Source organism: Tympanuchus pallidicinctus, unplaced genomic scaffold (genome assembly GCF_026119805.1).
Source record: "Tympanuchus pallidicinctus isolate F22 unplaced genomic scaffold, pur_lepc_1.0 scaffold8, whole genome shotgun sequence".
NCBI classification, from domain to species: domain Eukaryota; kingdom Metazoa; phylum Chordata; class Aves; order Galliformes; family Phasianidae; genus Tympanuchus; species Tympanuchus pallidicinctus.
In genome coordinates, this window is record NW_026294802.1 from 21613581 (window position 1) to 21637679 (window position 24099).

General features: G+C 38.0%; 1 long non-coding RNA gene across 1 annotated transcript in view; it reads left to right on the top strand.

The window, feature by feature from the left end:
• Positions 1-3840: 3840 nt before the first annotated feature.
• The window catches only part of LOC128073518 (uncharacterized), an 89782-nt gene continuing 69523 nt past the window's right edge, over positions 3841-24099 (top strand). Inside the window, exon 1 of the long non-coding RNA XR_008202747.1 lies at positions 3841-4022. This is a non-coding gene — a long non-coding RNA (uncharacterized LOC128073518). The remainder of the gene's footprint in view (positions 4023-24099) is intronic.

Consider the following 24099-nt stretch of genomic DNA (forward strand, 5'->3'; position numbering starts at 1 on the left):
CAGACACACTTCAGGGACTCACAGCAGACTCTCATCCCCTGATTGAAGCATGACTGATCCGACATTTGGTGTTTTGGAAAAAGCTGGTGTAAAGGCCATTATTTTATAATCCCCAGGACAGAACACACTAGCACTATTTAAAACCAAGAAACAGCAGTGCATAAGGTGCACTCTAACAGACTGGCAACACTTTTTGTTGGAGGCAAAATGGAAATAGTTTTTAACAAATCAAATTATATCATTCACCTCTTGAAGATTTTAGGTTTCTAGAATGATGGAAGACAACTTCCTGATGTAGCTGGGAAGAGATCCTACCAGAGGAGGTGTCCTGCTAGACCTCTGTTTACAAACAGAGAAGAACTGGTGGGAGATGTAGAGGCTGGGAGACATCTTAGACAGAGTGACCATGAAATTTCATGAATAGAACCATGAATAGTTCTCTATGTTTGGTGAAGTCAGGAGGGGGATCAGCAAGACTGCTACCTTGGACTGCCAGAGAGCACATTTTGAACTGTTCAGGATGCTGGTAGGAGAGTCCCTTGGGATTCAGTCCTGAAGGATAAAATAATCCAGAAATGCTAGTAATTCCTCAAGAAGGAAGTCTTGAAGGCACAGGAGTGGGTTGTTCCCCTGTGCTATAAGATGAGCAGAAGGGGAAGAAAACTGATGTGGATGAACAGACAACTTTTGCTGATACTCCAGGAGAAAAAGAAAGTGTACCTCCAATGGAAGAAGTGACAAGTAACTCAAGGAGAGTATACTCTCTGCAACTACACAAAAAGAGGTTGTCTTGAGGTGAGAGTTAGCCTCTTCTCCTGCATAAATACCAATAGGATGAGTGAGAATAGCCTAAATGAAGAAACTTGTGCTAGAAGAGGTTCAGGTTCAATAATATGAGAAACCTCTGAAAGACTGGCAAGGTGGTGGAACAGGTACCAAAAGAGGTGTTGGAGTCACCAACTCTGGAAATGTTCAAGAAATGTTTAGACGTGGTACTAAGGGACATAGTTAAGTGGGGAAATACTGGTGGTATGTAAATATGGACCAGATGGCCTTAAAGGTGATTTCCAAACTTGGTGATTCTACGATTCTATGATATATGACTTTCATCAGAGCTGTTGTAGAAAAAAACAACCTCTTCATTCTAGTGTAAATATCAGGCAAACAATCACAAAGAGTTCATGCCCTGAAAATAAATTCTCCTGTATGTACATTTGTGTTCATACATATACATATATATATAATTTAAATGTAAGTTGTTTAGCTGTTGCTAAAGGAACTGTTTTTCCACATGCCACGTGACTGGATTAATTGAGCTGTCTGTACTGTAAATTTGTGACCTGTACTTCCCTTTCCATGGAAATGACAATGTTTGCAATTTTTCCCAGTCACTACATGCATAGGGTAAGATGGCTGAAGACATTCCTTCTTCAGGGAATCTAACAATCCAGATATCCCCATAACCAGATTCCTCGAGTGTTAAGAACAGCTAGCTTTGGAGGAACTGTAGGCATTTCCAAAGTAAAGATATAAAGAGTAATTGCATTGGAAAGTTTCTTCATTTAGTGGTGATCTCATGGCTTGAAGTGATTGATTTTTGTGTTCTTTCTAGATATATCTTCCTCTCACCTAGTATGATTGAAACAATGAGCTCTATAGCTTTTTTTCTTTTTCATTTTATTTCGTATACTAAATGAATTCAAAATCAGGTTTTAAGTTCTTTCATGTTCTATAAAAAAGTAACTACACTGAAAACAGATAATTGGTATTTTTACTCCTTTAAAAATTATGACATTTCAAAAAGGTTATGTTCCAATATTTCATTTTGTAAAAGTGTAATATCATCCCCTCTTGTCCCCTTGTCATGCATGTGACACTATAATTCCTAACACAGTTCCTATGAATCTTGTAATGCCACTTTTCCTGTATTTCCTTGAATTCTACGACTTTCCACAGATTATTATCAAAGAAATGAAAATTTGCTTTGATTTAAGGTTAAAATAGAGAGTTCTTAAAATTAAGGTGTAGAAAGCTATAATCATACTATCACAATTCTACTTATTGGAGCATTCTGGGGAAGACACATTCCCAAGTATTCCAGAAGGAAATTTGTCCCACAGACCTTTAGCATCAGGGCAGTAGGCCGTGTGAACTTGTGTCCTTTCACCTGCCCCACATATAGGGGACACATAATTGTCCCCATGACAGTCATTCAGTATAATGTAAATTCCAGATCTGCTCATGCTTTTCCAGCTTTATAGCGCAGTGTTATTGGATCCAAAGCTCCCAGAGCCTTGGGTTTCAAATTTTTGGTCATCCCCAGTATGGCTTTGCTCTGGGATTTTGAACTAAATTTTTGCTTTCTGTTCTGAAGTGATCCATGACACAGATCTGAAAATCTTTATCCTAGTGTGCTTGGAGAAAGTCACTCATGTTTCCTATGGGAGAAAAGTCCTTGACAGGCAGAAGCCTTTGGCTGTGACTTCTTTGAAGTCATTTTCTGAAATAGTACATATCCGCAGAATATTTCTGTTTTGACAAATTTACTTTTTCTACTAAACCAGGTGGTTATAAAATTCCCTGCTACCCTAAATTCAATTTACTGAATGTATTATTCATGGCACCCTAAATAGTACCTCTTGAAGCTGACCTGTCCCAGTGATTCCATTCCTCACATAATCGATGTTTTCCCAAGCATTTCTTCCTTTTTGCTTTCTCCCTGTAAACCCTGTGATACATTCTTTTTTGATGAAGTGATCAGCACAGAACAGTGGTTCAGAGGAAGCTTTCTGATTGATATGATGGAGTTCACTTTCAATATCATTTTCAACATCGTTCCGTTTGCATTCTAACATTCTGTTTGCTCTTTTGATCAATGCTGTGCCTTGAGCAGAGGCTGTTATTGATTTTTTTCAGTGAAGCATCCAGGTCCTTTTTCCCTCTGTGGTGGCAGGTAATTTGGAGACCTACTCCCATTAGTAGGTCAGATTATTCTTGCCAATGCCCATCATTATCTCTGTTTTCTGAGCCCTGCAAGGCAGGCAGACAGGCAGTGGTCCTGCAATCAGGCTTCCCCCATAGGATCACAGCTTGATATTTGGTCTGGGACTGTGTGAGCACACTGCAGCCATCAGGGAGAGATAATGCCTTCCCCACAGAGCCACGTCTTTCCTCAGCAGCAGTGCGACCCTCTGAGTCTCTAGTAATTACGCTAGAGTCTGGTTCTGAGTCACCAGAGAAGCAGAAAGGAAGCAGAAGAGAGGAGGCCCTTTGTTTCTCAAAGACCTATGCTTCAGAAGCTGAGGTTTTATTGCAGACTGTATAACGCATGAAGAAATTCTCTCTGGTATGCAATTGGTCAGCTGTACAGCTAAGGATGAGACTTGGCAAGGTAACTTCCTTCATTTAAGTTGCTAATTACATTTCTATAAATACATCTATGAGCTTCACTTAAAACTTCCATTTCTAAAGGCTGACTCTAAACACGAGTACAAAACCCACACACACAAAGGGTGAGGAAAAAAAACCAACATTATAAGATGCAGTAATGGTTTTAAAAGTTTTTTACTATAGAAGGAAAAAGAATAAACTTTAAACTGATATGTCAGGGACCTAAAAGTTCTGACCAAAGGATGATCTTGCATTGGAACAAAGGATTCTGGGAACATAATTGGATGGCTTTGTGACTAGAACCATGGGCCACATGACTGTTTTAAGGAAAGCAGTATTTGCAGCTAGAGCTGTTTGTCTTGTTTTGGTGGGGAGTTGACCTTGGCAGTTATCTTGTTTTGCAGATAGTTGAGCTTGCTTGCAGGCAGGTGTTCCACTTGGGCTCTGCATCACATACTGGCCATGCGGACACAGTGTGCAAGTGTGCATATCCTGGAGAGAAATAGGAGGGAATCTGTAGTGGATTTGAGAGGAAAGTGCACTTCGAAGCACGGGACACCCTGCTGACACTACCTACCGAATCCGAAGGTGTGTTCCTTCTACTCAGAGCTTTGTCCATCTCTCAAGGGTTGGTAAGTAATGTTGTGCTTGCTTAAGGGAGCTTCAGGTTTAGCTTACTAGGGTTCATATTGCACTTGTTTAGGGAGTTTCTGCTTGCTGCTTACTAGGATTATCTAAGTGTCTGCCTGTCTGCCTGTGTCAAACAAAATGTATATAAACCATAAAATCCATGCTGCCCTAGCATGTAGTTGCTTGCTTCTGCTCCTGAGACATTCTGTCTCTCAGATCCAAATGCATAGTGAAACAAAGGAGTTTAATATTAGAGTGCTCAGAACAGAAACATTTCTACGTGGATATACAACCTAGATTTAGGATGAGAGGGAATCAGCTTAAGTTGCAGCAGGGGAGGCTCAATGTGGATATTAGAAAAAATTCCTTTCCTAGAAGAGTGGTCAGGCACTGAAATTGGCTGCCCAGGGAGTAACCATCCCTGGAGGTGTTCAAGAAACATTTAGATGTGGCACTGAGGGACATGGTTTAATTGGCATCACTGGTGGTAGGTGGATTGTTTGGACTCAGTGATCTAAGAGATCTTTACCAACCTTAATTCTATGGTTCTATTTAACGTATTAATATTTTCTATGGAAGGCAATTGTTGAGAGATCAGTTTAGCCCCTCAGGTTCTGCTGTATGGCTGTCTGCTGCTTGTAGAACACACAACATGGATTAAACCAGATTCATTTTTTCCGGCAGATTAAGAAGCTGTCTTCTGTCGAGTTCCCTACTCGATCTGTCTTGCCAGCACTTATTCATAAAAAAAATTGTCAGCTACTAGAGCATTAAAGTGGGACTGACTCTTTTGCATATATTTTTAGCTTGATAGCAACAAAAGCTGTATTTCCTATTTGTCCTTCAGCTACTTCCTGGATGAGTACCATCCAGGAGAGAGCATGCCAGTGTGATTAAAGGCAGTGTCAGAAGCAGTGTTTCCTCTCCTAAGGGAGAGGCAATGTATGCCCTGCTAAATACTGCTCTGAAAGGGATGCTAACGTACAGCTGAGAGCTACCTATGCATAATCCCCTAATGTTAGTGGTCAACCTACTAAATAATGCTCTTCTGAGACAGTAATACTAAAAACACAGCTAGGCCTCCAGAAGGAGCATCAAATTTCTGGTTTTATTTTTCTTTTCTAAGAAATGATCAATACTGAATATGAGGAGGAATCAAATTAACTTCTCTGTGACTCCTGTGTAAACTTCACTCTTCTGATTAATTTATTAACAGCACCTTAGCAAACACAGGACTTGCAATCAGGGTCGCTGAGATATAGCTTAGCAAATTACCTTGTTAATGAAGCATAAGAAGTAATAGAATTGTACTCAGCCTCTCCACTGTCTGGGATTGCAGGAGGGAAGATATAACATGTGCAATGTTAAAGTACTGCATTTTCTTTCTTTTATCCAGCTAAAGAGAGTTTTAAGTGTAAATCTCCCCTGCAAAGCCACAGTTCTGTTATAGATGGTGTAGGGGAACTGTTATCACAGTCTGAACTGATAATTGAGCACCTGGTGAAGGGGATCGCTGGCCCAGGAAGCACATGTGCAAACAATTTACCTGTGCTTCCCAGCTGATCCTGGGTCCAACCTTCTCTAGGACCATTTAAGAGCTAGCTTCCAGAAAGGGAATGCTTTCTGGATGAAGGCTATTCCCTGAGAAGGAGCGTCTTACAGTTAGAGAGCTTCGTCGCTTGCTGAGTAAGTCAACTTTTTTTTATGCATGATTATTGGTATTGTAAAGCACTTGTCAGAAACAGTTATATTGCTTCATCGGACCAGCAGATGAGTAAGACAGTGTTTTTTGCTATTTAGTTTCTCCCTTCTGAAGGCTTTCATTTCTAAGCAGATGTGCTAAAAGCGCTAAACCTTTTTAGAGGTCCTTGGAGATGATAGCTGTTTTGGTTTGGAGAGTTTTCTCTGGACTGTGTACAGTTATTACATAACGAAGCTCTAGGCAGGATGTAATGCTGGGGTAACTGACAGCTGCTCTCCCAGGTACAGGCTGGGGAGGAGTGTAGGGGCCTGGTGCAGTTGTTCACCCTAGCTGGAAGAAGTGAGGTATCGGTGTAATCTCCTGCAGACTGGGACCATAGGGATGGTTGGAGACCTGAAACATCTTCTCTGTGAGCAAAGACTGAGAGACTTGGAACTGTTTGGCCTGGAGAGAACTGAGGGGGATCTCATTAGTACAGTGTTATCACATAACATGCTTCAGGTTCTTGTTCTAATAGAGGCTACTGTGGTCATTCACCCCAGTTCACTATTACTTACCCCATGTGTGGCTTGATTGCCTCAAGGTGTTTTTTTCAGTCCATTCAAGTTGTGTTTTTCTCATTAGAAGCAAGTATGAAATATTCCTTCTCTCTTAGCTAAAGTGAGCTATGAATCTAGAGGTTTATGGAGATAAATCAGGAAAATGGAAGTGTGGGAAAGCATAAAAGCAATAAATTGATAAATACCTGGGGTATATGGAATTAGTATCAATGGTGAAAGAATTGTAGGAAAATAAGACGTGAACTAAAAAAAAACATAGTGTTGAGAAATTGATGTAAACAAGTTACTTTGTGGCCTCAGCCCTTCAACTAGAAGCTTATGGTGGCAACTTATATCCTAGAAGTAGCTTTTATATGTGGGAAAGTGAAAAGGTGGAATGAGAGCAGAAGGAAAAACTTGCTTTTTAGAAAAAAATAAAATTCTGGAAATGCATCCTCAGACTGGGGTTAGGGAGAGGAATAAAAAAGTACAATGAAACCTTATAGTTGGCAACCAATTCTTTCTATAGGATTTATAGGAACTTCTTTTTTTTTTTTTTTACTCTTGTTCTACTTCTGTTCTTCAAGTTTCTTGGCAGACAAAACATTATTTTGCACACAATAGAAGTGAAAATGCAAGGCTTGTATGAGATTTCTTTTGGGAGTTGGTTTCTTCCATGAAGAAGATTATAAACTAGAGCAAATCGTAGGATACAGCTGTAAAATAGAACATAAGGCAGCTTTATTTACACTTCTGGGCCTTAAAGTAAACACTGCTATTATCATTACTTCACTTGAGTTATTAAGTAGTCTTCTCCCCCCCACACACACTATACTTAGTAGTCTATACAGAAGCAGAGGAAAAGAGTACTATTGTGCTTTGCTCAACCCTTCATAATAGCTGCTGTCACTGTTGTGTTAGTATTTCTAAAAAAACAATGAAACAAATCCTTTTTCCTTTGGCAAAATGAAACTGTTCAACTGCAATCAAGATGTTTCTCCTGTGGCTGGTCTGCCTTGGTTTTGCCTGATTTTTTTTTCTCCTGTGCTTTTGTTATATCTTTTATAAGGTTAAACTCTCTGGCCTTGAATGGTTCTTCCTCCTGGAGTCTCACAGGCAATCTTTATAATTATATTAATTTTGTGTTTAAGCTTTTTTCTCAGCATGAATCACTCATGAGCAGAATGTTATTATTAAACTTCAGAGTCTAAGAAGATTATTAGTTCAGTTTTCATTGCGTAATATACACTGAGGGCAAAAAAAAAAAAAACAAGCACTGGGAATTGTTCACTTGTGAATTATGGGGAAAGAAGAAAAATTAAAAATGGCTCTTTGAGCTGCCTTTGTGAAATGCAGATTGATAGAAGTCTAAATCTGTTGGAGTGGAGAAAACAGGCACTAGTTAGTGAAGTGGTAATCAAAACAATACAGCTGCTTTTGTACAATACAGACAGATACAGACGAGGATTTAAGTCACATTGCACCTGGTAGGTACTGTCCACCTATTCCTGTGAGACAGGAATTAATTACAACAGGGTGAATTTCTCTTCAGAAAGAAGCCGGTGGAGGAGATGAGATTGCTGACAAATGCTGTTAAATGCATTGTAGCAGGAAGCCTTTTCTACTTTGTTTCTATAAATTATGTTCTACAATGGGGCATGGACTGTGCTTCTCCTCAAGAACCAAAGTCAGCTGCTTGCAGCTATGTCCAAGATTGATTTTTTTTTTCTTTTTTTTTTTTTTTCCCCCCACGATCTGCTTTTCCTTAGTTCTCTATTCTTCTGAAGAAATACATGGTATCTGGCATAGGCTTAGTTTGTGTAGGTTGCTCTGAAAGTTATGCCCTCTCTTTATTTCCATGGAAACTACAACAGCTGCTTAACTACCGCTATGATGGTGTTGTTGCTAGGGAGATGTCATTCAAGCAGTCAGTCTTTCATTAGTCCAAACAGATGGAAGTCACAAGGTGCCATATCTGGACTATATAGTGGGTATTTTTTTTAGGACTGTGGCAGTGTGCTCCATGATCTTCAAAATAGTATAGAGCCTGACATCGCCGTGCTGCAAGGGAAAAGTTATCTTCTCTGTTCTGTCTCTTAGTCAGTGTTGTAGTGCATTAGTCAGAGTTGATGGCTTGTCTGGGTTCTGGGAAATCCAGGAGGATCACCCCTTTCCTATCCTAAAAGACAGTGCATGTCCTGTTACTTCCTGAGGACTGTGTGCTGAAATTTTTAATTGGTAGAGAATTCATGTGTTGCCACCCCATGGGCTGCTATTTTGACTGACTTTTTCCTCTCAGACTGCCCCTTTGCAGCTATCTTTTGCATGGCAACAGAATTTAATTGAATGTTGGCCAAGAAATTCTGCCTCTACTTCAATACTGCCACCACCTGTTTCTGGTATAAGTAAACATAATAAAATAGGAGGCATTACTTTTGGAGCAGTCCCTTTGCAATTAATTGCATTCACTTCCTAGGGTTGAGTAAGACACAACATATCTATTTATTAACACCTTGCAATTTCTTTCTTGAAAGAATACAGATAAATTCTTAGTAGATTTAGTAGACCTTAGTAGACCTCCCCGCATCTAATGGAACAAGGGCAATAAATGCTTTCACCACTCTTGCAAGGGAAGAAATAAGGTACTGTTGCAGAACTTTGCAGCAAGGTATGTTTTGAGTGAAGAGGTTTTTTGGGCCAGAGTAAAATGACAGACTCAATTATTGAGGCTAGAATAAATGCCCAGACTGCTGCACTTCCTTAATTCACTGCAATATTAGGCAACTGCTGCCATTTCCTTTCTCGTTTTCCATCTATTTTTTTTCTTGGGCACTCTGACTGTAGCATTGATTGCAGTGCTTACAGGATAGGGCAGCAAGTAGAAAGTTTTCTGGAGAGTCTTTACTGCAGACTGAGTATATATCTGATGCATCAGGTTTGTTGAATATGCAGATTAAAGATAAAAACACTGATTTTATTACATGTATTATATACCATTTCAGAGGTCTGATAGCTCATGCTTTGGGATGTCTTGGGGGGAAAAAAGTCTAAGTAATACAAAAACATAAGGAAAGCCATGGAACATGGAATTTTGATGTCTTCTGTGGGATGATGCCTTGACTGCCGGATTTTGGGAAAGGGGGAGGAGGGTCAAACCAGAGATCTTTCTCTGTGATTTCCTTATGCAGTCATAGAACTGGGACTCTTTTTCCTAACCTGGGAGAATGGAGGGCTGAGAGTGATACAGTTTTCAAATTAGACTACTTGTAGCATGCTCTTAATCTCAAAGTTCTTCAGGTCAACCTTAAAAGGAATGGATTTCATATACTTAGAGCAAATAATGCGACCAGTTCTTAACAGCTCCTAGATTCTGCAGTCTGGTGCTACTCAAGTTTCTGTAGTAAGACTGCAAAAGAAGCTGGGTTGGGGGTATCTTCTACTCTTCATAAACAGCTTTTTCTTTTTCCTACTGGTTATCTGCATTATTGATACTAGGAATGTGACTGTGTTTGAGCAATCTATTAACATAAGGATACTGGGATTACTTAACTTTCATTAAATATGAATTGGCAATCACCTAGCTAAAACAAAACAAAATCCAGCCTAAAGATTTAATTAAACTATGTTGACTCTTATTGTGGTTACTGTTCTGGCACTGCACGTGTAGAATGAAGTAGGGAATGCTAGATTTGTCACTAGTATATTCAAGGAATCTTGAATTTGCAGCCTCTGAGTAGCTCATTCTCTTCATTTTTCACCATCCGTTTGCCTTCTGTTGGTGTACATCATTATGTATTATAGATTTCTGCCTTTACAGCTTGTCAGGATATTTATAATTGCTGTATTGTCTAAGAATTACCATACTTCACAGTGCTTTAGTTACTTGCAATTTGTTCTGTCTGCTACCTATGGGAGAGTAATAGAACTTATGCTCGATTATCTGTAATAAAATCATTGAAGCTTGGATAATATTTTCTACTCCAATGTTTTCTTTTTGCATTTCTTTATGGAAATACCTGCTTCATAAACTGCAACCAAAGATTTTGCAACATTTATGGAGTGACCTAATGAATTAAGAGCAAAAATGCTTTTCGCATAGAATGTTGTTTTTTTTTTTTTTTTTGAAGATTGTTCTCGTGTGTCCTTGCAGACAACAGTCAGACTTAGGGTTTAATTAATACAATCTAATTTAAATTCCTTATAAATAGGCAGCATTGACATTCCCATTGAAACAATTTGATTTTCTCATGAATACATGATGAGAGCTTTGTGTTTTCTCTTCCATCAGAGCATTGTGGAGGAAGAGAAAGGGGTTTTCTTGAGCGTTTGTCCTTGGTTCTTTGTTTTTTATTCATTTACTTGTGTAAAATAGTACTACAGAAATCTTAATATTTTTGTATACAATTAAAAAGTAAGTTTACTTTCTGATGCTATCTGTTAGCTCACTTGCTTTGAAGTCCTATTAGTAATATCTGAAGTGTATACCATTGATAGTGTAACCATCCTGTAGGCCTGGTTATAGATAAAGCTGTGAAAGCTGGTCTGTTAACTGCAGAGAGCACCAGATAATCGATGGTATCATATTTATGGTATTACTCTCCTTATCAAGCAATACTAGATCAAAATACATCTGATTCAATTGTTATAAATTCTATAGTTCTCAACTTCTTAGCTTGTTTTCACCTCCCATAATGTTTAAAGCCTTCATGACTTGAACTGATCTGGATTTGTAATTATTAGAAGCCTTTGATATTCAAAAGAGATCATGCATTTCTGCTAATTAATTAATGACTTCCCAAGTGACTCAGTCCTACCAATTTGCGATAAATATTTAAAATTTCCATGGAATAAAGAATTTGACTACTTTTTCATTTTGCTTTCATGGTTTTGAAGTTTGAAGCAAGAGGATTTTTAATTAGGCTCAACATATCTTTAATTTACATGGATTTTTAAAATATGCTATGTATATTTCTCCGGGAGTTGATGGCTTGTCTTGAAATTAGCAAAACAAATCAGTTGTTCTACCTCAGAAGATATCTTAGATCCAATCCTGCATGCGTCCATAATTCTACTTGCTACAGATCCTAAACTGTAGGGGAATTATCTCCAGAGATCATAGAGGTTGATTAAGTTCTTTCTGGTATACTGGGAGAACTACAGCTTGAGAGAATTAATCAAAACAAGTTTATCTGGAAGCTACCTAGAGCTAGTGGAATACAGTAGGTACAGCATCTAATGTGCTTCCTCTGTGATGCTTTGGGGCTGAAGTCAGACTGACTTCTGACAAAAGATATTGCTCTTTCTGCTTAAAATTCAGAAAGCAGAATCTTATCCTGGTGGCTTAACTCTTTCCAGTAGCCTTGAAAAAGACAGATGTGAGCTAATCACTTGAAGTATGTCTGAAGAAGGAGAAAGTATTACCAACATGATGCTGCCTTCATCTTAGCTTGCAGTTGAAATAAAGCTGTATTTGCCACTTCATATTATTTCCTTTCCTTTAAGATAATTTAAGGATTAACTCAAGAGAGAGAAAATAAGTTACAGTCAAGAGGGTAGGGCACTCTGGTGGTTCTATTTACAGCTGTCTTGGAATCTTTCACATTTCGCAGTCTCTGAAAGCAGGAAATGGACAATTAGTAGGACGCATCAATTGCTTATTGGGGACTGTGCACAGCAGACAGGTAAGACTAGTGGGCTGTGGGCTAGGCACTAATATAACTGCCAGGTCCAGTGAGAGCAGTCTCACTGGAGTCTGCCTCTCCAGCAGCTCACCATCAGGTGAGGAGGAATCGGGTTAATCAGACTAACTCTTCTCGATGTTACCTTAATCTCTGCTTTTTTTTTCCCCTCCATATTAATATTTTTATTCTTGAGTCACTGTGCTCATTACTCTTCAATTCCAACAACATTGGCAGTTCTGTAAATGCTTTCATGTGAGAGTTTATCTAGCCTATTCCTAAGACTCTTTTTGAATTCAAACAAGTTTGAGATTTATAGATGGCTTATTTGTACCTTCAGAGCTCCTTCTTGAAGAAACTAAGTACCTTAATGAGGAAGTTTTTTTTTCCCCCAGAATATTAAGCATTTTGACCTCTTTGATCTACCACCATACGGAGGCCACATATACTTTTGCTAGTCTATGTCATATTTGAGCTAAATCTTCTGACATGCTCTTTCTGCTTTTGTAAAATGATGTGCAAGAATACTTTAAGTGTGGTTTAAAAACCTCCCTCATTTCAGACATTTAGGGCACTCTGCAGTGTAGTGTTCTTTCACACCTCTGAAGCACAGTCCTGTACCGATTTGCCAGCTATTCATGAAGCTATTCCAGGCCCTCTGTTTACAAGGTCCTTGCCAGCCTGGGCAAGATGCAGCTGTTTTCATCAAGGCATTCTATTGATAATAGTTCCTTTCTTTAAAAATCAGAGCCATTCTTTCCTTGAGAGAGCCTTCATGAAGCTAAGCTCAAAAGGGGAGTCAAAATCATGTGGTCTTAGCTCCTCACTATGACAGGCTATCAAATTTTGCACTTAATTTTTATCAAGTCCAAAGACTTCTTAAGCCTTGAAGTCCTGCACTGTATGCAGTGAGAGGCTGTCTACAACCCAGCTCCCTAGGTCAGTTTTGTTTGAGGTCCTTTACCATGCACAATGAAAAGAGGATATACACAGCTTAAGAGCTTTATGCCTTTTGATGTCAGAATTTTTCCTCTTGAATCCTTGAGCCACTTGCTATCTCAAAAAATAGGCTTTTTCCTTTCATTATCTGGAGTGGTTTTAGCTTACAGACTTTCTTTCAGCTTAGCTGCAATAGCTGTGCTGTATCAGCTGAGCTGTTGTGCAGAGTTGCAGTATCAGTGTCCACATATGAGGAACTGCTTATATTAGACATGATAGACAATTCAAACACTTGCTCGGTGTTGTTGCAGGAACATGACTCAACTTCCCACATACACTCAGTATTTATTTTTAAAGGTCTTTTAGGACTCCATTCTAGAAGGTGCTTTGGAGAACATTGTGAGACAGTTACTTATGAGGCTGTCAAAACTTTTCGGCATTTTTTTTGTTTTTAAGTAGACTTTTACAGGTTACATCCTTAGGATATTTCTTGGACAAAGTCCTCTGGTATTTGACTGTATTGCAACAAATGTTTTGGTACCATGATCGTTTATTCAATGATTCATTTTCCTTTATAAGAATGACCTTCTAATTATTTACTGCTTTTTGTGAGGTTATAATGTGATTTTCATCTCTTTCTGGGACAAGTGCTGAATACATTTGCTGTATAATTATTTGTGTATAAATCCTTTTGATCCATACTTTCCATAAAGACACATCCATAATTAATGTCACAGGTCTGTATTTATTTCCAGAGATAAAGAAAATATTAATTCCCATAGCTCATTTGGAGCTGCAGGGGAATAGCGATTCTTAGAACTAAATAAGCTATTCAGTATTCCCCTTTGGTATTAAATCTTTATTTTTTTTTTTTTCCCCTGAGCAACTGCTTGAATATGTACCAAAAGGACATATTTAGCACTAAAATTAACTACATTCAGATAACTTATCTGCTTAGAAAAAAATGAAAAACATATGCATATAGATCTTTGCAACTTTGAACGTGAGCAGAAACAAGGAAAATACAGTCACTGAATATAATATTGTAATAAAACATCAAAACATATAAAAACCTCAGTCACCAAGGTATCGGCTTCATATGGACTCATAATTAATTCATAGTCTGCTTCAACTGCGGTGAGAGGAAAGGACATAAACAAAGAATGTGGAGTTCTGTTGTTTTCCCCTCTGTGACTTCTTTTCTGCCAGATTCAAAATGAAATGAAACCAAAGCTGGCACTATAGAAAATTTGATTCAGATGTAAACTTCAGATGCTAAGGGCATTAAGTGTACATTTTCTAAATAAAAAATGAGTTGTCTACAGTCTTTTTTGACGTGGTCTGAGAAGTCCAGTGCATAAAAAATAGCTCAGTGAATTGCTGGATGATACTGAAATAAGAAAACAAACCGCCTCTGCTCCCTCTGCCTTTTCCCTTTAAAATTTGTGTGGATATATGACTTCTTATAAAACAGCTGTAAGACTGAATGCAGAAGCAAAAAGACATTTTTAATCCCCAAGTATTATTTCAATACATCTTGGGGGGAAAAAAGTCATCAGTAATATTGACTATTTTGAAAAGTGCTTGCCCCATTTCATCTTTGCATCTAACAAATGAAGAACTCTGTTTATTCCCTATAGATGTTAGCTATAATCACATCAGTTTAGAGGTTCAATCTCTTTAGCATATCTTAGCTATACAAACTATTGTACTGAGAAAGAATCCATGGCTTTTTGTTCAGGTACCAGGAGTGCTTACTAACTGAGGTCACAGACTAGGTTCAAAGCATATCACAGGCAACATATAAAGGAAGACAACTGCCTGTTGGTTTCAATTTGCCATCTTTGATAACCTGATGCTTTTATCTCCACTGAAAAATATTAGGTACCTGTAAATCAAAGCTCCTGAGAACTACTGGTAACTCTGTAAGAAAGAATGACTGCTTATTTAGTGGAGTCAGAGTGGTGAATTTTCTGTCCTCAGTCAACTGTGTTTTTGTGCTCAGACTCTGCAGAAATTATGTGGGTCAGCTCAACTGACTCGTGCTAGCCCTGTAAATATCTAGGAATACTAAACTGATGCTGCTGAGATCCCTTGCAGTGGCTGACAGCAGTGAGGTCCATTATCTTAACTGATAACTTCTTGTGTTGTAAATAATTCATAAAGTCTTTAATAAAATAAATGGCTAGTGATCTAACCTTACCTTCTGAAAAAGCTTTTGCTAGCACAAGTGTTTTTACCTAAGAAGACAACAAATCCAAACATTTCTGTGTATCTTTAGGGAAGCCCTGTTCACTCTACTGAGAAGATATGCAACAGACTGACAACTTGATTAGCAAAGGATACAAAATGTACCTTTTCAATCATTTGTGCTTCTGTATTGACCAATTAAAAAAACTTTTCTAAGGACATTCTTCTCAATACTGAAGTAGCAAACAGTCTTCAAATGGAACTTCAGTAAGGAAGAGTCTTAAACTGTTAATATTCTTTAGGCAACTCCTGTTCAGTTGTTCTCATTTGCAACCCAGTAACTATTCCTCTGGCAGTCTAAGTTTCAGACAAAGAGGTAAGGGGGAAAAAAAAAAGGAAATAAAAGAAATTAGAAGCATCAACTTCTGTCAAATACATACATTCCCTTTTCATGACTGACTGTAGGTTCTGCTAACTATGAGCATGCTTTTTGCACAACCCAGTATTGCCAATTTTCTTTCAATAAAACAGGCCAGTGCCAGTTTCACAATTCTTTATTGGTCTGCCTTCACTAAAAACTTGCTTGCAGCAGTGTTATTTTTAGTTTTCATTTTCCCCACCTATGCTATGCTGTTGACTGTACAGTTTTCTGTGATGTTTCTTCCTATCCTACCAGAAAATGCTTAAATGAGAGGCATCTTAGTTCACATTTCCTACTTCTCTGAAATAATTTTCAATTTTTGTGTAACTGCTCTCCATATTTTAAATCCAAGAATTTTTTTTTCCATGCATGCACAGTAGCAGAAAGAAAACTGCAGAAAGAAGACAGGCAGACAGATTTATAAGCTGAAGGACTTTGCATATTTGCTTAAGAGAAAAGGTATGTGCTGGTGGGAAAGGGGAAACGAGAATCTGGAGGCTGGCCTCTGAATCCTGAGGAAACTGTCAACATTTAAGATCCCATAGTTCACTCCTCAAAAGTTGGCTATGTTGGTCTGAAATACGATTTTTTCATGGCTTAGGCTATTTGTGAGCTATGTTTACCACAGTCCAGAAGGGAAAGTATGAAATCTGAAATGTCATTCCTTCTATGCATTGGTTTCTTGCACTGTTAATTATGCTAACAGTTAAATTATAATTAATTTAAATGGCAAAAGCATGATGATTTTTTGGCAGAAGTTTTGGTAAGATGATTGATAGCTGAAACTAGGCTCCCTGCCTCTGAGTTAATCAGCCCTCTAAGGGGAAACATAAAGCTTGGTCTGGCAATGGTAAAAATCAATAGCTGAATGATGGTGAGAATATAGCTAATAAGGCAGTCTGCACAGCTATTCTGCTCAGAAAGGGCAGAAAGAAAATCTTATTTTGGACCACATGACAGTGTAGGGAGGTTTTTGATCCTGAGAATAGAGAAAGTTTTTGATATATTTTTTTTTTGTAGCAGGCCTGCACTTGGAAGAGTGGTTGGGAAGCTTGATAAAGGTAACAGCTAAAGGATTGCTTTGTGCCTGCCTGTTGAGTCTGCATGAAAGGGAAGTGAATAGGTCTAGCAGTACCCTTGTAAAGACATGAAGCCTCACCATGCCCAGGTGAGGATAAAGGCAGTAATTTAATGACTAGCAGGCAACTAGACAGTTTGCACTGGGATATTGGTGAATGTGTGTAACACCTCAGGTCAGCCTATTCCTGTTGTTTTAGGTATTTATCACATATTGAAAGAAAGCTAGTAAGATTAGACCTGGGCAAGAGAATGGCAATCCTAAGCACTTCTTCAAAACTAGAAAAAATATATATAATCTGCAGCTAGAAGCCCACTAGCAGAATGAAGACAACCATATGTTTTTTCACGAAGTGCAATTAAAATATATAAGGAAAGTGAATTAGATTGTCTGGCACCAGTTGGCTGGCTTGCTTGATACTAAGTGATGGAGCAAAAGCAAAACTTGTCAGTGTACTCAGCTGGACCAACTAGAAGCATTAAAAAAAAAAAAGGTGGAAGAAGTTGAATCCCTGACCTCTCATGACAGCCTTGATACATTGAACATTTCATAGGCTTGCTGCAAGGATGGTAAACAAAGGTGCTGGGGGTGCCAGGATGCCACCTTTCTCATGGGTATGGTGTATGGTGGAAGAGGGGTTAACATCATGACATTTTGAAAATTGTGTTAAGTAAACCAATCTAAAAATATGATGGGGAGGGCAGGAGGGGGGGAGTGGGGAGATGTGCAAGAGAAGCCTTGTGTAGGTATCTTCCACTGTAATAATGGAAATGCTATAATAGGGTGGTACAAAGAGGGTGCATAAGATGACAATCGTGATGTGAAAACATTAAATATGATGAAAGACAGTGGCAGCTGCTTAGACAGCATATAACAAAATCAGAATGGCTTAGTTTGGAAGGAGACCTTAAGGTCATCTTGTTCCAATCCCTGCTGTTGGGCAGGATTGCTACCCACTAGACCAGTTTGTCCAGGGCCCAATCCAACCTGACCTTGAATGCCTTCAGAAATGAGACATCCATAACTTCCTTGGGCTACCTATTCTGGTGCCAGTCAGTATGGGTTTATCAAGGAGAAGTCCTACTTTAGCAATTGTGATCTTCTTTGATGGTGAACTTGCTTGGTGAACAAAGGGAAGGTGGTGGACGTATTTCCAGGCTTTTACAAGATTTTTGTTACTGTTCCTCACAGTATCTTTCTCAACAAATTGCCTAGCTGCTAAATGCAAATGTTCACATTTCTTGCACCATTGTAGATAGAAATAATCTTTCTGTGAGGGAAAGGACACCACCTTTGATACAAATAATCCGTGGAAGAGGTAATTCTAATGCATAAATTGTATTGTAAATACTTTTCGGGTCACTTTTGACAAAAATTTTATCTCTTCACCATTACAATAGCAATACAATAAAACATGTTTAATTACCAGAAATAAGGTTGTGAGAGGTCTATATTAGAAAGGGAACAAAACTGTTCACATGAATATTTGATCATGTACACTTATAGATATCCCTTTCTGCTTGAGCATATCTTAGTTATTTCATCCATGCATGGGAAATATTACCTTAGGGCTGTATGAGCAGAGAAAATCAAGTTGTCCCATTGACCAGTATTTTCCTGTGGTTTTTACATTAATAAATTTATTCAATTAAGAGATCCTAATGTAGACTTAGTGATTGTAAGTAGTCTTGAAAGTAGTTAGTTTTTCCACAAGGATCCTAGATGAGGCTGCAATTCAATGTGAGAGATTCAAATGGCAGTTCAGTTCTTGTTTTGTAGCCACTACATATTGCTTCATTAAAATTGTAAGAGTCAGTTTGGATAGAATAACTTGAACAAAAGAGTCAGCTATTCCCATTAAGAGATAAAAGGTACTAGCTCTTTGATGCAAAGATTTGTTTGAAAAAAAACAGGCTTAAGGAAGACGTGACAACATGCAATTTCATGTGGAGAGAAATTTGTGAAGGAACAACATAGTTGAACAGAGTTTCTCATGCATATGAACAAGGGATTCCTGTCTGCTTTCTGCAGTGAATTCAGGGAACTTTCTATGTAGCTGTTGATGAGATCCAGCTGATAACAGTTAGGCAAAATGATGTTAGTGCTGAGCCACATGAAGTAATAGAGGATAGTACAATTAGTCTGCTCAGATGAGTGCTCCTACTGGGTGTTTCTTCCTGTCTATAAGGAGCAAGTTGATTTTCCAGAGCTCCACGTCTGCTTGGTGTGAATTACCGAATCCTGGGGAAGACTCTGGCTTTTACAAGTGGACCCAGGAGGTGGTAGTGCAGCATCAAATGATTGGGATCTGTCAGAATTTAAATTTTGAGCTTGATCTTGTCTTTAATGGTCCAAAACATGATGAAACTGTGCTGTACTGCTATAGAGAAATCTGCGTTTCTTTTTTTTCTCTGGTTCCTTAGAGAACAACTGAAGTGCATATTACCAGACTTCAAGACTGCACTTAGGATCTGTATGGCTCAGTGGAGCTGGAATAGGCATACTACTTGCTGCTGGATGTATTTAGGTAAACTAAGAAAAACAACAACAAAAAACCAGCAACAAAACAGGAAAAATAAACCAACAAAACAAACCACTTAAACAAACAAAAGCCCACAAAAATTAGTCAATCTGGTATTGATTGATTAATCAGTGCTCTGATGGTATGAGTGGATCATGAAGTGTCTGATCAGCTGTAGAGGTGTTGGTAGAATATTGGTAATCGGAGTGTGAGTGTTTTTGAAACTCAATGTTCCATCAGGTAATCTGCAGGACAGAAATTAGTGTTAGGCATTCTGGGAACAGCAAGTAAGGAACTCATATATGCTGCCTCTCTGGAATTTTGCTCAGTAGAACTAGTGCTTAGCCAGACTGCGTTCTTGATGAACACCTGGATGTCTTTCTTTATAAGTGCCCTAGGCACAAATAAGGAAAGCGAAAATTGGCAGAAGGATCTGGGCAATAAGATCAGAGGGTAAGACTTCAGCAAAATGGTTTAGTGGAAAACTGTAGGTATAGTTTGAACAGAAGAAATCCATAAAACCTGCAATATTCTCTGTTGACAAGAGAAGCTTACACTTCAAAGTGAGGGAATTGTTTCTAAGGTCTAAATGTAGAATGCTTTGAGTTACAACTTGTTGAGAGAGTATTGGGCTCTGACAGGGCAAACAGGAGTAAAAGTTTCATTGCCAGAGTCTGCTTTTCAGCTCCTGTAAATAAAGGTGAGGTTTGAGTTGGAGTGGGTCTGTGGCAGTGGAATTGCTAGCGCATTATGTTTAATTTCTGTATTCAATTGCTGTTTCTTTATGTTGTATAGTTAAAATTTTCATCTTACACAGTTGAATGTTTGCTATGGAATCAATAGAGTTATCTGTAAAAGAACACAAATTTCTGATGGCAAATGATCAGTTACTTTTTACATGTAAGTGCAGCTCGCCACTAGGTGCCCCTGCAACCACAGGAATTTTACTTTTAAAAGACTAATACAATCAAATAATTTGGAAAAAAAAAAAAATATATATGTATATATATATATAGGTAGTCAGAAATCTTTCCAAGAAGCTTTATTTATGTTATAACCCATACTTGATACCACGTTATAACATTACTTTTGTAAGTTAGAGCTAGGAAGGGAATGAAGAAGTCCTACTGAACCATAAGATGAGAAATTTGAGAGAAAGAAATGGCCACATTTTATTTGGGGGTAAACGTCATTGTATGTAAGTGCCAGTACCCATAATCACTGTGAAACCAATCAGATTTCCAGATGCAGAATAGACTGCTAATTGTGTTTGAAACTTACTTGACTTTTGACTTTTCACCTCTTTCTCTATTACACCTTAAACAAACAAATAATAAAAAAAAAAGGTGCATTACAAAGAAGAAAATTAAAAATAGTTAATTCCAGGTACACAGAATGCTCTTTTCCTACTTCAACAAACATTGTTAGCCCATATTTTTAAAGGTCAATGGCTTTTTCCCTTTCCATAAATACTGGAAAATGGGACAGAACTATACAGAAGTAAACCTGAACATAATGGTTGTTTAGCTTGAATATTGTTCTTGTAGACAATAAATTTATCTGGGACTAAGTGTGAAAGTTAATATAATTTCCCTGAACCTGCCTGTGCATTTTTTTTAAAGATGTTTTAAAGGTTTTCATTCAAGGAAAAAATACTTGCTTTGTGCTAGGACTGTGACAGGCAGCTTAGAGATTATCTTTCAGGAAATTATTTCTTTCTGAAAAGATTCAGAAATGCGGGAGATCTTGATATATCAATTTAGTGACTTTTATCCTCTAACTCACAGTGTATGAGAGAAATGAAAACATCAGGAGGGGGAAATGCAAAGCATGCCTTGTCACACCTGTATGTAGCCTTGACGCACGTGGAATGAAGAAGCAGAAGATTTTTTTTTTTTACTTTGCATTTCCTTCTGAACTGTGCAAAATACTTAACAGCTGGATAGTTCAGAAAATAATAGTGAGCAGTAGAAATAATTACCTGAGTTTCAATCATTTATGCAAACTAACTGTTATTAGCCATTCTTAGAGAGAAAAATAATCAATTGCATAACTGGAAAAGACAGATGATCATTATAGTGAATGCTGCATGTAATATTTCTTGTAATGGGGAATGGTTTTAAGCTCAGTGAGGGAAGGTATGGATTAGAAGCTAGGGGGAAGTTCTTTGCCAACAGCAGTGTGGTGTTGGAACAGTCTGCCCTGGATGTCCTGTCCTTGGAGGTGTTTGAGGCCAGCTTGGACGGGGCCCTGGGCAACCTGATCTAGTACCAGATCTGGAGTTTGGTTGCCCTGCTTGGGGCACGGGAGTTGGAGCTTGATGATCCCTGAGGTCCCTTCCATCTCAAGTCATTCTATGATAAAGCAATTTTGTGGTTTGGGGTTGTTTCTCTGACATATTTTACTGCTGTGAAAGAAACAGAAGAATTTGATAGGAAAATTGATAAGACCTCTCACCTTCTTGTGAGTTGTTTACATTCATGTCCAAAAATCACATCTCTTAGGTATTTATAAAGAATGAATGAACTAAGTATTATTATTTCAATTTTTCATTTTGTTTGGAAGTAGACTGAGTGCACTCAAACATGGCTTGAAATTTTTAATCCAACTGTAGCGCAACTGTGGCCCAATGCAGAGAAATCTCTAGAAGAGTTTTTCTTATCTCAAGGGCAAAGATAGCTTGTTTACTTTCTCTGACTTCTAAAATTACCCCCTCCAGATAGACTGGTGTGAAGCTTTGTAGAATGAGAATCCCCAATACAAGAGACTTTTAAAACGTATTTATTGCTTACACTTAATCTCCCACTCCATCCTGCAGCTAGCCTTATAAGAAGAAAAAAATGACTCCTGCATCTGTACTTGTATTTTTTCCACTGTGTTTGCTTAAAATACAAATCATTAAAATCATGGAACATAGCTTTCTAAATATTTGCACTAAAAACTTAAAGTTCTTTAAGATTATTCTACAATCATGCATTCTACTGTCTGCCTGTGGCCAGGAGAGAGGAAAATAAAATTGGAATAATCATGAGGAAAGAATAACAGATCAACAACTCTGTTATTTAATGGTGCATTAACATTTCTTGTAAAGTATTCGATATCCATAAGATTACTTAACCACTTCAGTGAGGGGTAACAAACTAAGTGATGAATATGTATGAGTGTGTCAAACTTGCATGTGCCAATATCTACATTAGTAGATATTGTGTATCATGATATTTTGTGCTACAGTGCGGTTGTCCAGCCTTTTGTCTTGCCTGGACCTCACTGAGTGAACGAGAACTGCCTCAAGCCCCCATATAAAATATATAATAAACTTAATAGAAGTAAAATAACTTATTTTTAATGTAGGTTTTTTTCCTGTATTAATTTTTTTTAAAAAGCCATAAAACTAGTTGGATATTTGACCTTATTTTTGTGAGACAAATGCATCAGGCTGGTTTGGTGGTAGCAGTTACTGTTCTTAGTGAGTTCTTGAGGTGTTTGTCAGATTTGTTTGGTGAAACAGTGCTCTTTACGTGCTTCATCCTTCACAATTTTTCACAAGTGTATATACCACCTAGAAGTGATAATAGGCATAAGGTGTGAAGTGAGGGATATTTTTCTTTGATAAGATAGGGTGTATGAAAGTCTGATATAAAAACATGGCCAAATTTTTGAGTTGAATTATTCTTGAATTCCTGTATCAAAATGTAAAGCATGGTTGCATGTTTTTCACTCTTCACAGACTGTGTTCAGCCAGTGTATCAAAATGCATGAAATTATTTGCTTTAACTTGCCATCATTTAAGTTTCATTTCAAACACTGTTTCTGTCTGAAATAAAGCACAGATAAAGTGATTTTCACCTTGAATACACATGTTTAATACATTTAAATGAGCAGTCAGATTGACCAAAAATGCTAAGTCTGTGAGCCATTTTTAATCTTCACATTCTGGCACAAATTTTTCATTTTTAGTCCTATTGCAAGTTACATGGGAAAAGAAGCAGACTCCCACCTCACCACAATCTCCCTTCCCTGAACTTTCTCTTCTCCACACTCAACAATCTCAGTTCCCTCAGCCACTCCTTGCAAGACTTGTGCTCCAGATCCCCCACCAGCTTTGGTGCCCTTCTCTGAACATGTTCCAGGACTTCAGTGTCCTTGTAGTGAGGGACCCAAACACAGTACTTGAGGTGTGGCCTTGCCAGGACTGAGTACAGAGGAAGATCACTTCCCTGCTCCTGCTGGCTGTACTGTTTCCAATACGAGCCAGGATGTGCTAGATGTGCTAGCTATCTTGACCTGGATACACTGCTGGCTCACATTCAGCCAAGCATCCATCAATACTTGTACTTGCAGCCACTCTGCCTCAAGCCTGTAGCATTGCCTGGGGTGGTTGTGACCAAAGTGAGGGTTTTGGCACTCAGTCTTGTTGAACTTGATTCAACAAACTTCTTGATGTCTGATGTGGAAATATTTTGTCAAATGTAAGTTACTGGTGGTAATTGCATCATTTTCTGTTAATTTTAAGTTCCTCTTTTTTTCTTTTTTTACCAACCACCACCAGGGCACCATCAGTAGCTGCACCAGATTTGCTGACAAACATTAAAGAAAATTGCTTGTATTTTTGTGATGTAAAACAATTTTTGTATTGTAAGTACTTGTTTTATAATATGATTATTTTTTTTTTATTTTTTTTTTTATTTTTTTTTTTTTTTTACTGCTAATGCAACTCAAGAAATTTGTCTTTCAGGGACACCAGTGATATAGCATTCATTATCAGTACTTCTGATGAAAGTGGCAAGTTGAGCCATATCTGTGGCATCATAAAACTTGAAATCAGCAGTATTAATCTCCTCTTTATTTTTTTTCCCCGATCACTTCTGCTATTTCTTCAGTTCATCTGGCTGTAGTTTGAGTCAAAATGGTTTTGGGAAAATGTTTTATTTTAAATTGCAACACATTATATCTGCTTTGCTTTCCATATACTGCTTAACAAACTCACCATCAGGAAATGATGTTTTTATTT